At 45.5% G+C, this 16110-nt stretch overlaps 1 long non-coding RNA gene across 2 annotated transcripts; it reads right to left on the reverse strand.

Moving 5' to 3' along the window:
* Positions 1 to 414: 414 nt before the first annotated feature.
* Positions 415 to 13210, reverse strand: LOC130368191 (uncharacterized). Of its 2 annotated transcripts, none has more exons than XR_008892337.1 (5): positions 12889 to 13210; positions 1976 to 2060; positions 877 to 1078; positions 612 to 776; positions 415 to 509 (listed from the first exon to the last, which is right to left on the reverse strand). It is a non-coding gene; the product is annotated as an uncharacterized LOC130368191 (long non-coding RNA). The 2 variants fall into 2 exon arrangements; XR_008892338.1 differs by lacking the exon at positions 12889 to 13210 and adding an exon at positions 9404 to 9434.
* Between the last annotated feature and the right edge of the window lie 2900 nt (positions 13211 to 16110).

The raw sequence follows: 16110 nt of genomic DNA on the forward strand, positions 1-16110 counted from the left end.
TTCATCAGAAAAAGACTTGTGCATGGAACTTGCTGGGTGTTCTACGTTTGCCTCATAAACTGCACCACCCAGCACCAGTTGCCTCTCTCCGCACCACATTATGCAGATCGTGCAGGAGAGCAGCTTTGGTCATCCATGTTTTGCTAACTCTATTTTCACACACAGAAATAAATAAATGAGTCGAGCAAGTCAAAGAACAGTTTAAAAAAAGGGGAACTTTATTTATTATTTATTAAAATGTTTGTGTAGGGGATTTTTTGTAACCTCCCATCACTCACAAAGAGCGTACAGTAACTAATACTCAGGACAGGAAAAACCTCCAGAGGGGAGGAAACCTGTAGGGAATCCATGGCTACTGTATGGCCCTTCCTCTGGGCATACTAAAGGAGGTTACCTCTAGAATTTGGGCAAATGTTTCTGTGTATGTGCATGATTCCTAGGCCTGTGCCTTCATCCAACGTCTTGCTGTAGGTCCCGAAATGCTACTCCATGTCCTGGAAATAGTGCATCTAAGATAGGGGACAAAAAAGATAGATTATTTACATGTTTATCATAGAAATACACATGGAACTGCAATAAAGACCTTTTGGACAAAGCAATTTAACACTTACCAGTCACAGTCATGTGCATGACTTTGCATTCCCGTGTCCCTACACAGTGTCCAGCACCGGCCCCTCACTGATGGACAGGACCAGTGTTATTTCTGGGGCTATGCCTTCATCCAACGTCTTGCTGTAGGTCCGGAAATGCTACTCCATGTCCTGGAGATAGTGCATCTAAGATAAGAAAAAAAAGATAAATCATTTACATGTTTATCATAGAAATACACATGGAACTGCACTAAAGATCTTTTGGACACAACAATGTAACACTTACCAGTCACAGTCATGTGTATGACTTTGCATTCCCGCGTCCCTACACAGTGTCCAGCACCGGCCCCTCACTGATGGAGAATGAACAGGAGCAGTGTTATTTCTGCTCAGTGCTGCTCTTTGGTGGACAATGGTTATGACATCACATGTGTGACACGCTGTTACCTCCTGGGAGTTCTATTTCAGTAGTGCTGCTCTCTGATTGGCTGAAAATAAAAAAAGCTTTCTAATATATTCTGTATGACTGTTATCTAAGGTTTTTGACAAATTTTATTAAAATTGCGCCACTCCCTGTGGGTGCGTTATATTTGTTTCTCCTAACCAGACATTCTGTATAAGTAATATCATTTGGTGGCCCCAACAGCCTGGGCCCATAGGTTTCTTACATAGATCAATGCTACTCCGGTAGGCTCAATGAGCAGCGCTGGCCGCCGGGACGTCTGACAAGTGACGTCCCTGACGTTGCGGTCTGGAACGAAGGATGTCACTAGTCATACGTCCCAGCAGCCATTGATTTAAAGTGGTCATGGCTCCTGCTGCCAGTTCAAGATCAGACACCATGGCCCTAGATTGACATACTGCAACACCGATCCCCTGTGGCTGCCCACCTGTTGCAAAACTACAACTCTCAGCCTTCGGCTGTCATGGCATGCTGGGAGCAGGGGCGGATCCAGAGTCGAGTCTCGGGAGGGGCGCTATTAGAGTATTTTGTGTTGGCGGACAGAAGATTACGGAACTTACAATATTATTAAATGTATCATACAGTCCTAACCTTGTTTAAGACTCTTAGGCCGTGCTCATATGTCAGAATAATAATCATATATACCAATTGCCACAGAATGGGAAAGTGCTAAGGCTCTATAGTGAGGAGAATACGCAGTGATATCAGTGATTACAGGTGACGTCTTATCATTGTGTATTCTCCTCACTATAGAGAAGACGTCACCTGTAATCACTGATATCATTGTGTATTCTCCTCACTATAGAGATCAGTGATTACAGGTGACGTCTTCTCTATAGTGAGGAGAATACACAATTATATCAGTGATTACAGGTGACGTCTTCTCTATAGTCTTTCCTTATCTAATTCAGATGGTACATACCGCCAGGATTTGTTCCAGCTAAATCTTCTCTCTGCAGAACTTGATGCCCAGACGTCTCCTCACTATGCCAATGCATTCTGATCCTCTATATGAAAACAATAATTATTATAATACTGCCAAACACTGTATTCTTTGAATATAATACTGGCACACACCCTCCTAATATAATTCTGACATACTGTACCCCCTGAATATACAACACACTGTACCCTCTGAATATAATACCACCATACACTGTACCCTCTGAATATAATACTACCACACTCTGTGCCCTCTAAATTTAATACTACCAAACACTGCACCCTCTGAATATAATACTATCACACGCTGCACCCTCTAAATATAATACTATCACACACTGTACCCACTGAATATAATACTAACACACACTGTGCCCTCTAAATCTAATACTACCACACAGTACATTCTCTGAATATAACTTGCTGTGCTGTTACTACCCTCTGAGTAAAATACCGTAATGTATTGTGGCCCCTAAAAAACGTACCACCCCAGAAATTCCTCACAATATACACTATACTTCTGAAAGGCAAAACACTCTGTGCCTTCACATATAGTAATAATGCCCCATCTTGTGCCCCTACATATAATATGACCCGTCCTGTTCCCCCACATAATAATGCCCTCTGTGCTGTGCCCCTCACATAGAATGCTCCTGTCATGTGCCCCACACATTTAATGCCCCCTGTGCTGTGCCCTTCACATATAATGCCCCCATTCTTTGCCCCTCACATATAATGCATCCATCATGCGCCCCTCATATATAAAGCCCCCATCATGCGTCCCGCACATATAATGCCCTTATCATGCGCCCCTCACATATAATGCCCCCTGTGCTGTGCCCTTCACATATAAAGCCCCATGTCCTGTCCACTCAGGGGGCATTATATGTGAGGGGCACAGCACAGGGGGCAATATATGTGAGGGGAACAGCACAGGGGGCAATATATGTGAGGGGAACAGCACAGGGGGCAATATATGTGAGGGGCACAGCACAGGGGGCATTATAAGTGTGGGGTACATAACAGGGGGCATTATATCATATAATGCCCCCCTGTGCTGTGCCCCACACATATAATGCCCCCTGTGCTGTGCCCCACACATATAATTTATATGTGTGGCACAGCACTGGGGGCATTAGGTGAGGGGCACAGCACAGGGGGCATTATATGATATAATGCCCCCCTGTCCTGTGCCCCTCACATATAATTCCCCCTGTGCTGTGCCCCTCACATATAATGTCCCCTGTGTTGTGCCCCTCACATAATGCCCCCTGTGCTGTGCCACACATATAAATTATATGTGTGGGGCACACAGCACAGGGTGCATTATATGTGAAGGGCACAGGACAGGGGGCATTATGTGAGGGGCACAGCACAGGGGGCATTATATGTGAAGGGCACAGGACAGGGGGCCCCCTGTCATGTGCTCTTCACATATAATGCCCCCTGTGCTTTGCCCTGCAGACCAGGGACGCGCACAGACATTTTGGAGGGCAGGGGCTCAAGTAAAAAAGAGGGCACTTTTCATAATTAAAAAACGTCTGCCAGACTTAATGGGCAGATGTGCTGCGGCCCAGGGACACAGTGGACTCCCGCCAGGCTTTCTCGACATTCTTAGCCCCCATAAAAGTTGGTGTTTTTGTAAAATTGAGTCAAGAACAGTTTCTATGAAGGTCTGCCATGTGTATATACACTTTGGCTGTGCTGTCAGTCTTATTTACAGAAAAGATATGACAGCTGCCCTATAATATACTGTATTATAGAGGAGATTTATCAAACCTGTGCAGAGAAAGAGCGGTGCAGTCGCCCATAGCAACCAATCAGATCGTTTTGCGGAAGGATTTTCCTCTGCAAAGGTTTTAATAAATCTCCCCCTATATGCCCCCACCTGAGCTCTATATGACAGAACCCAGCACCCATCACCAATCACCCATCACCCATCCCCAATCACCCATTCCCAATCACCCAGCACCCATCCCCAATCACCTAGCACCAATCACCCAGCACCCATCACCAATCACCCAGCACCAATCACCTAGCACCAATCACCCATCACCCATCCCCAATCATCCAGCACTCATCACCCATCCCCAATCACCCAGCACCAATCACCTAGCACCAATCACCTAGCACCAATCACCCAGCACCAATCACCCATCACCCATCCCCAATCACCCAGCACTCATCACCCATCCCCAATCACCCAGCACCAATCACCTAGCACCAATCACCCAGCACCCATCACCCATCCCCAATCACCTAGCACCAATAACCCAGCACCCATCACCAATCACCCAGCACCCATCACCCATCCCCAATCACCTAGCACCAATCACCCAGCACCCATCACCCAATCACCCAGCACCAATCACCCAGCACCAATCACCCAGCACCAATAACCCAGCACCCATCACCCATCCCCAATCACCTAGCACCAATCACCCAGCAACCATCACCCATCCCCAATCACCCAGCACCAATCACCCAGCACCCATCCCCAATCACCCATCCCCAATCACCCATCCCCAATCACCCATCCCCAATCACCCATCCCCAATCACCCAGCACCCATCACCCATCCCCAATCACCCAGCACCCATCACCCATCCCCAATCACCCAGCACCAATCACCCAGCACCAATCACCCAGCACCAATCACCCAGCACCAATCACCCAGCACCAATCACTCAGCACCAATCACCCAGCACCAATCACCCAGCACCAATCACCCAGCACCAATCACCCATCCCCAATCACCCAGCACCAATCACCCAGCACCCATCCCCAATCACCCATCCCCAATCACCCATCCCCAATCACCCATCCCCAATCACCCATCCCCAATCACCCAGCACCCATCACCCATCCCCAATCACCCAGCACCCATCACCCATCCCCAATCACCCAGCACCAATCACCCAGCACCAATCACCCAGCACCAATCACCCAGCACCAATCACCCAGCACCCATCACCCAGCACCCATCACCCATCCCCAATCACCCATCCCCAATCACCCAGCACCAATCACCCAGCACCAATCACCCAGCACCAATCACCCATCCCCAATCACCCAGCACCAATCACCCAGCACCAATCACCCAGCACCAATCACTCAGCACCAATCACCCAGCACCAATCACCCAGCACCAATCACTCAGCACCAATCACCCAGCACCAATCACCCAGCACCAATCACCCAGCACCAATCACCCAGCACCCATCACCAATCACCCACCTTATGCAAAATCTCCACACAGCTCTGGTTCTTACACTGAAGAGATGGACACCACACTAATATATGCTTACAGTCTACAATATACTAGAGTTGGCAAAAAAAAATAATTATAAATATACAAAGATGGCGAGGCATAGCACAGCATACAGGATGGAGGCAGGGAAGCTCCGCCTCCATTGCGCACAAGACTGACTTCGCATACTAGCAATGTGGGGCAATACCTAGAAAATGGAAAGACCAATTTTTGTATACTGCACTGTAACCTAGTGTATTGGGTTTAGTGTGAGTAAACAGCCTGTCAGTTTCCCTTTAATTATATACCGTACCTCCCCTTAATTCCCTATATACTGTGCCACCATTCATCTATTAATTCCCTATATACTGTGCCACCATTAATGAACTATATACTGTGCCACCATTCATCTATTAATTCCCTATATACTGTGCCACCATTCATCTATTAATTCCCTATATACTGTGCCACCATTAATGAACTATATACTGTGCCACCATTCATCTATTAATTTCCTATATACTGTGCCCCTATTAATGAACTATATACTGTGCCACTATTAATGAACTATATACTGTGCCACCATTCATCTATTAATTCCCTATATACTGTGCCACCATTAATGAACTATATACTGTGCCACCATTCATCTATTAATTCCCTATATACTGTGCCACCATTCATCTATTAATTCCCTATATACTGTGCCACCATTTATCGATTAATTCCCTATATACTGTGCCACTATTAATTAACTATATACTGTGCCACCATTCATCTATTAATTCCCTATATACTGTGCCACCATTCATCTATTAATTCCCTATATACTTTGCCACTATTAATGAACTATATACTGTGCCACTATTAATGAACTATATACTGTGCCACCATTCATCTATTAATTCCCTATATACTGTGCCACCATTCATCTATTAATTCCCTATATACTGTGCCACCATTAATGAACTATATACTGTGCCACCATTCATCTATTAATTCCCTATATGCTGTGCCACCATTAATGAACTATATACTGTGCCACTATTATTTAACTATACTGTGCCACCACTAAGGGTGCATTCACACGTGCGTATTTTCTGCTGCAGATCTGCTGCAGATCTGCTTTAGCAGATTTCTCTTCCCATTGTCAATGAGAAGCAAAATCTGCAGCAAAAATAGGCACACGTGAACGCACCCTAAGGATCTAAACACAGTGCCAGCATACATAAAAATATAATGTTCCAATATAATGAAATATATGCTGTGCTTCCATAAATTCCCTATATACTGTGCTTACATTCCTCTATTAATTCCCTAATAATGTGCTTCATACAATAAATACAAGCACATAACATAAAGGCACATACAGTACATAGGTAATATACACACATACAGTACATAGGTAATATACACACATACAGTACATAGGTAATATACACACATACAGTGCATAGGTAATATACACACATACAGTACATAGGTAATATACACACATACAGTACATAGGTAATATATAAACATACAGTACATAGGTAATATACACACATACAGTGCATAGGTAATATACACACATACAGTGCATAGGTAATATACACACATACAGTACATAGGTAATATACACACATACAGTGCATAGGTAATATACACACATACAGTGCATAGGTAATATACACACATACAGTGCATAGGTAATATACACACATACAGTACATAGGTAATATACACACATACAGTGCATAGGTAATATACACACATACAGTGCGTAGGTAATATACACACATACAGTGCATAGGTAATATACACACATACAGTGCATAGGTAATATACACACATACAGTACATAGGTAATATACACACATACAGTGCATAGGTAATATACACACATACAGTGCATAGGTAATATACACACATACAGTGCATAGGTAATATACACACATACAGTGCATAGGTAATATACACACATACAGTGCATAGGTAATATACACACATACAGTGCATAGGTAATATACACACATACAGTACATAGGTAATATACACACATACAGTACATAGGTAATATACACACATACAGTGCATAGGTAATATACACACATACAGGGCATAGGTAATATACACACATACAGTACATAGGTAATATACACACATACAGTCCATAGGTAATATACACACATACAGTACATAGGTAATATACACACATACAGTGCATAGGTTATATACACACATACAGTACATAGGTAATATACACACATACAGTACATAGGTAATATACACACATACAGTACATAGGTAATATACACACATACTGTGCATAGGTAATATACACACATACTGTGCATAGGTAATATACACACATACAGTAAATAGGTAATATACACACATACAGTACATAGGTAATATACACACATACAGTACATAGGTAATATACACACATACAGTACATAGGTAATATACACACATACAGTGCATAGGTAATATTCACACATACAGTGCATAGGTAATATACACACATACAGTGCATAGGTAATATACACACATACAGTGCATAGGTAATATACACACATACAGTACATAGGTAATATACACACATACAGTACATAGGTAATATACACACATACAGTACATAGGTAATATACACACATACAGTGCATAGGTAATATACACACATACAGTACATAGGTAATATACACACATACAGTACATAGGTAATATACACACATACAGTGCATAGGTAATATACACACATACAGTACATAGGTAATATACACACATACAGTACATAGGTAATATACACACATACAGTACATAGGTATTATACACACATACATAGAGACACTGACACATACATACAACATGGAATATATACTAAAAGATATAGCCAATAGGCACATCATACATACAGGTACACACATACAATCACTCACAGATATACACACACATACATAGATTTACTTGCTCATATATATATATATATATATATATATATATATATATATACACACACACACACACACACACACATATATACATACATACATACACATACACAGACAGATTCACTTGCTCACATATATATATACACACACATACATACACACATATATACATACACACATAAATACATACACACATATATACATACACACATATACACACACATACATACACACATATATACATACACACACATACATATACATACACACACATACACACACACACACATACAATCACTCACATATATACATATACACACACACTGACATACAATCACTCACATATATACATACACACACACACACACACACACACACACACTGACATACAATCACTCACATATATACATATACACACACTGACATACAATCACTCACATATATACATACACACACTGACATACAATCACTCACATATATACATATACACACACACTGACATACAATCACTCACATATATACATATACACACACACTGACATACAATCACTCACATATATACATACACACACTGACATACAATCACTCACATATATACATATACACACACACTGACATACAATCACTCACATATATACATATACACACACTGACATACAATCACTCACATATATACATATACACACACACACTGACATACAATCACTCACATATATACATATACACACACTGACATACAATCACTCACATATATACATATACACACACTGACATACAATCACTCACATATATTTACAGTTACTTACAGTAAGGCCCCATCCATCCCTCTCTGCACATACATAGAGATAGACACACACACATATATGTATATATATATATATATACACACACACAATGACATACAATCACTCACATATATATATATACACACACACTGACATACAATCACTCACATATATACATACACACACTGACATACAATCACTCACATATATACATACATACACACTGACATACAATCACTCACATATATATATACACACACTGACATACAATCACTCACATATATTTACAGTTACTTACAGTAAGGCCCCATCCATCCCTCTCTGCACATACATAGAGATAGACACACACACATATATATATATATATATATATATATATATATATATATACACACACACTGACATACAATCACTCACATATATTTACAGTTACTTACAGTAAGGGCTGCTTAGACTGGTTTGTGGCCGGACATGTTGTGGGCGGGGCCTCCCTCTGCCTCCTCTGCTCCTGTCTCCTCCATGTGGAGAGAAGCAAAGAAATGGCAGATAATGACAGGGTGAGTGGCGCCCCCTTGCTGCAGGGAGGGCACAGCACCCTCCATTAAACCACATACAAATCTCCAGCAATGGATCCTTTTTACTTCACTTGTCAGCCTGAGTCTGCACCTCCTTTTGTGAGGGCACTAGAGGGGCAGGTGAGGAAAAGGGCAGGGGCTCCAGCCCCCTTTCACTCCTATGTGTGCACGTCCCTGCTGCAGACCCTCATTAAATATTCCCTTTTCTCTGACCCCCCTCCTCCTAACAGTGGAGCATATCCTGTTTCCATAATCCCCTGGACCCTGAGCATACCCTTACTTACAGTATGCAGACCGCAGGGACGGGTCCTCCAGGCGCCGGCGCGATGATGTGACGTCATCGCGCCGGCCTTTAGTGGGTCTCGTCCCCGCAGCTCACACGCTGTGTACTCACAGCGTGTGTGTAAGGTAAGTGCAGTGTTTCCCAACCTTTTTCGGGTCGGGGCACACCTCGGAAAAAAAATTCCTATGCACACTGCATATATCTTATCTTGCATATATCTTATTTTCCCCCACATTAGGTTGGCAGTATAGTCCCCACACATTAGGTTGGCAATAAAGTCCCCCCACATTAGGTTGGCAGTATAGTCCCCCCACATTAGGTTGGCAGTATAGTCTCCCCACATTAGTTTGGCAGTATAGTCCCCCCACATTAGGTTGGCAGTATAGTCCCCCCACATTAGGTTGGCAGTATAGTCCCCCCACATTAGGTTGGCAGTATAGTCCCCCCACATTAGGTTGGCAATATAGTCTCCCCACATTAGGTTGGCAGTATAGTCTCCCCACATTAGGTTGGCAGTATAGTCTCCCCACATTAAGTTGGCAGTATAGTCTCCCCACATTAGGTTGGCAGTATAGTCCCCCCACATTAGGCCCCGCATAGTCCCCCCACATTAGGCCCCGCATAGTCCCCCCACATTAGGCCCCCGCATAGTCCCCCCACATTAGGCCCCCGCATAGTCCCCCCACATTAGGCCCCGCATAGTCCCCCCACATTAGGCCCCGCATAGTCCCCCCCACTTTAGGCCCCGTATAGTCCCCCCACATTAGGCCCCGCATAGTCCCCCCACATTAGGCCCCGCATAGTCCCCCCACATTAGGTCCCGCATAGTCCCCCACATTAGGCCCTGCATAGTCCCCCCACATTAGGCCCCGCATAGTCCCCCCACATTAGACCCTGCATAGTCCCCCCACATTAGGCCCCGCATAGTCCCCCCACATTAGGCCCTGTATAGTCCCCCCACATTAGGCCCCGTATAGTCCCCCCACATTAGGCCCCGTATAGTCCCCCCCACATTAGGCCCAGTATAGTCCCCCCCACATTAGGCCCAGTATAGTCCCCCCCACATTAGGCCCAGTATAGCCCCCCCCACATTAGGCCCAGTATAGTCCCCCCACATTAGGCCCCGTATAGTCCCCCCACATTAGGCCCCGCTTAGTCCCCCCACATTAGGCCCCGCATAGTCCCCCCACATTAGGCCCCGTATAGTCCCCCCACATTAGGCCCCGTATAGTCCCCCCACATTAGGCCCAGTATAGTCCCCCCCACATTAGGCCCAGTATAGTCCCCCCCACATTAGGCCCAGTATAGTCCCCCCCACATTAGGCCCAGTATAGCCCCCCCACATTAGGCCCAGTATAGTCCCCCCACATTAGGCCCAGTATAGTCCCCCCACATTAGGCCCAGTATAGTCCCCCCAAATTAGGCCCAGTATAGTCCCCCCCACATTAGGCCCAGTATAGTCCCCCCCACATTAGGCCCAGTATAGTCCCCCCCACATTAGGCCCAGTATAGTCCCCCCCCACATTAGGCCCAGAATAGTCCCCCCCACATTAGGCTCAGTATAGTCCCCCCCACATTAGGCCCAGTATAGTCCCCCTCCACATTAGGCCCAGTATAGTCCCCCCCACATTAGGCCCAGTATAGTCCCCCCCCACATTAGGCCCAGTATAGTCCCCCCACATTAGGCCCAGTATAGCCCCCCCCACATTAGGCCCAGTATAGTCCCCCCACATTAGGCCCAGTATAGTCCCCCCAAATTAGGCCCAGTATAGTCCCCCACACATTAGGCCCAGTATAGTCATCCCCACATTAGGCCCAGTATAGTCCCCCCCACATTAGGCCCAGTATAGTCCCCCCACATTAGGCCCAGTATAGTCCCCCCCACATTAGGCACAGTATAGTCCCCCCACATTAGGCCCAGTATAGTCCCCCCACATTAGGCCCAGTATAGTCCCCCACATTAGGCCCAGCATAGTCCCCCCACATTAGACCCCACATAGTCCTCCCACATTAGGCCCCGTATAGTCCCCCCACATTAGGCCCCGTATAGTCCCCCCACATTAGGTCCCGCATAGTCCCCCCACATTAGACCCCGCATAGTCCCCCCACATTAGACCCCGTATAGTCCCCCCACATTAGGCCCCGTATAGTCCCCCCACATTATGCCCCGTATATTCAACCCACATTAGGCCCAGTATAGTCCCACCACATTAGGCCCAGTATAGTCCCCCCACATTAGGCCCAGTATAGTCCCCCCACATTAGGCCCAGTATAGTCCCCCCCACATTAGGCCCAGTATAGTCCCCCCCACATTAGGCCCAGTATAGTCATCCCCACATTAGGCCCAGTATAGTCCCCCCCCACATTAGGCCCTGTATAGTCCCCCCACATTAGGCCCAGTATAGTCCCCCCACATTAGGCCCAGTATAGCCCCCCCACATTAGGCCCAGTATAGTCCCCCCCACATTAGGCCCAGTATAGTCCCCCCCACATTAGGCCCAGTATAGTCCCCCCCACATTAGGCCCAGTATAGTCCCCCCCCACATTAGGCCCAGTATAGTCCCCCCATATTAGGCCCAGTATAGTCCCCCCACATTAGGCCCAGTATAGTCCCCCCACATTAGGCCCAGTATAGTCCCCCCACATTAGGCCCAGTATAGTCTCCCCACATTAGGCCCAGTATAGTCCCCCCACATTAGGCCCAGTATAGTCCCCCCACATTAGGCCCAGTATAGTCCCCCCACATTAGGCCCAGTATAGTCCCCCCCCACATTAGGCCCAGTATAGTCCCCCCCCACATTAGGCCCAGTATAGTCCCCCCACATTAGGCCCAGTATAGTCCCCCCACATTAGGCCCAGTATAGTCCCCCCACATTAGGTGCAGTTCCCCCACAAACATACAGCCTTCAGCCATACAGTGTATTACTGAAGGCTGTATGCCTGTGTACTGCCCCCCTTCGGTGTTCCGAGCACCACTCCTCCGGTCCGGCTATACAAGTAGGTCCCGGGACCGGAGGAGCGGTGCTCGGAACACCAAAGGTGACGCGCCGCTGGAAACACTTACCAAGTTGACAGCGCGCGTCCTCCTCGCTGCTCCGGTCCTCTGCGATTGTTGCTATGGGCGCACGCATGGGACGTCAGTGACGTCCCTGCGTGCGCTACCTCCCGGCGGTCCCCGCGTTTTTAAAGTAAACTCGGGGCCGCAGGGACTTAGAGGCATCCCTGTGTCCCAAAAGCATCTTTCGGGACACAGAGGTGTCCCGCGGCAAAAACACCCGGCGGGTGTTTTTCCCACGGCACATCTTACACTATGTCACGGCACACTAGTGTGCCGTGGCACAGTGGTTGAAAAACACTGGGTTAGTGAATGGTGGAGCCGGAGCTTACAGCTTCGGCTCCACCACGCTAGGGAGCGGGGGTGCAGCAATCTCGGGGGGGGGGGGGGGGGGGGGCAATTGCCCCGTTGCACCCCCCCTGGATCTGCCACTGGCTGGGAGTTGTAGCTTTGCAATAGCTGGACAGATGTCTGTCGAAAGGGGGGAAAAGCACCAGAAATAAAGCAATGTGGGCTTTGAAAAACACCATTTATATGTTGTTTTTAATCACAGCCTAAGCCTAGGAACAAACACAATTCTTGTTTGATGTTTTTTTCTTTTTTTGCAAAAAACAAACAAACATCAAAATCTTCCCCCTCATGTCTTTTCTCAGCTATCTTTGTGTTATTTTTGCTAAAAGCACTGGGGGGGGGGGGGGGGGTGTCTTAGAGATTTATCAAAACCAGGGAAGAGGGAAAGTGGACCAGTTGCCCATAGCAACCAATCAGGTAGTTTCTTTCAGTTTTTAAAAAGGCCTCTGAAAAGTGAAAGAAGCGATCTGATTGGTTGCTATGGGCAACTGGTCCACTTGACCTCTGCACAGGTTTTCATACATCTTTCCCAATGTGTATTATTATTATCATCATCATCATCATCATCATCATCATCATCATCATCATCATCATCATCATTATTATTATTATTATTATTATTATTATTATTATCATAGGAAGTGTTTTTTCTTTGGTGTTTTTTTTCCCTCTGGCTTTTCTCATTACAAGTCATGTGATTCTTTCATCATTTGACTGAAGGATTTCTATAAAAAAAAAATAGTGAGAAAATCCCCCCCCCCCCAAAAAAATAAAAAATAAACATGCTCTCGGCATCCCACAGATTTGATAGCCTAAAAACACCATAAAAGGATGAAGAAACCCCCATTAGTGTCTGGTGTTTCATATTACCCTATTGATTCCAACCTAACATGTGCCCGCAGCGAGCATGGTGTTTTTTATGACAAACACGCCAAGTGTAATCCCAGCTGAAATGAATGTTTTCACAATAGGTGTGAACAGGCTGCAGGATGTGCTAGATATATTTGCATAGTTGCGGCATACAGCACGTGCAGCATTTATGTGGCGGCTTTCCGCTGGCATATATGGCTTTCTGTGCTGGTGAATGCAGCGGGCACTTACTGGCGTTTTTTTCCTAGCTGCACAGTTTTGCACCACAACCACTCCGGCTGGGACCAGGCTGACCGATCTAATGACCAAGATGCCGCAGTGAACGGCTTTCTTTCTGTGAAAGTTCTGGCGAACTACAATGCTCAGAAGAGGAGGAGCGCCATTGAGCTTTTGGAAAGAGAATTAGTTTGGAATGGTCAGGGCCATGTGCGTTTACAAAGCCCCGCGTGGTGCCAGAACAGTGGACCCCCCACATGTGACCCCATTTTGGAAACTACACCCCTCACAGAATTTAATAAGGGGTGCAGTGAGTATTTACACCCCACAGCTCGTTGGAACAGTGGGCTGTGCAAATGAAAAATTTTATTTTTCATTTTTACGGACCACTGTTCCAAAAATCTGTCAGACACCTGTGGGGCGTAAATTCTCAATGTACCCCTTATTACATTACGTGAGGGGTGTAGTTTCCAAAATGGGGTCACATGTGTCGGGGGTCCATTGTTCTGGCACTATGGGGGCTTTGTAAACACATGTGGCCTTCAATTCCAGACAAATTTTCTCTACAAAATCCCAATGGCGCTCCTTCTCTTCTGAGCATTGTAGTTCACCCGCAGAGCACTTTAAATTCACATATGGGGTATGTTCTTACTCAGAAGAGATGGGGTTACAAATTTTGGGGGTCTTTTTTCCTATTTTCCCTTGTGTAAATGAAAATTTTAGGGTAACACCAGCATTTTTGTGAAAAAAATTTTTTTTTTTTATTTTCCCATCCAACTTTAAAGAAAATTCGTCAAACACCTGTGGGGTGTTCAGGCTCATTATACCCCTTGTCACGTTCGGTGAGGGGTGTAGTTTCCAAAATAGGGTCACATGTGGGTATTTATTTTTTTGCGTTTGTCAGAACCGCTGTACAATCAGCCACCCCTGTGCAAATCACCAATTTAGGCCTCAAATGTACATGGTGCGCTCTCATTCCTGAGCCTTGTTGTGAGCCCGCAGAGCATTTTTTGCTCACATCTGGGGTATTTCCGTACTCAGGAGAAATTGCGTTACAAATTTTGGGGGTCTTTTTTTCCTTTTATCGCTTGTGGAAATAAAAAGTATGGGGCAACACCAGCATGTTAGTGTAAATTTTTTTTTATTTTTTTACACTAACAGGCTGGTGTAGCCCCCAACTTTTCCTTTTCACAAGCGGTAAAAGGAAAGAAAGACCCCAAAAATTTGTAGTGCAATTTCTCCCGAGTACGGAGATACCCCATATGTGGCCCTAAACTGTTTCCTTGAAATACGACAGGGCTCCGAAGTGAGAGAGCGCCATGCGCATTTGAGGACTAAATTAGGGATTGCACAGGGGTGGACATAGGGGTATTCTACGCCCGTGATTCCCAAACAGGGTGCCTCCAGCTGTTGCTAAACTCTCAGCATGCCTGGACAGTTAGTGGCTGTCCAGAAATGCTGGGAGTTGTTGTTTTGCAACAGCTGGAGGCTCCGTTTTGGAAACCCTGCCGTACAAGACGTTTTTAATTTTTTATTGGGGGGGGGGGGACAGTGTAAGGGGGTGTACATGTAGTGTTTTACCCTTTATTATGTGTTAGTGTAGTGTAGTGTTTTTAGGGTACATTCACACTGGCGTGCTACGGTGAATTTCCCGGTAGGAGTTTGCGGTGCGGCAAAAAATTTGCCGCAGCCCAAACTTGAAGCAGGAAATTTACTGTAAACCTGTCTTTGTGAATGTACCCTGTGCATTCACATGGGGGGTCAAACCTCCAGCTGTTTCAAAACTACAACTCC

The sequence above is a fragment of the Hyla sarda genome, chromosome 4, assembly GCF_029499605.1.
Source record: "Hyla sarda isolate aHylSar1 chromosome 4, aHylSar1.hap1, whole genome shotgun sequence".
Classification (NCBI taxonomy): domain Eukaryota; kingdom Metazoa; phylum Chordata; class Amphibia; order Anura; family Hylidae; genus Hyla; species Hyla sarda.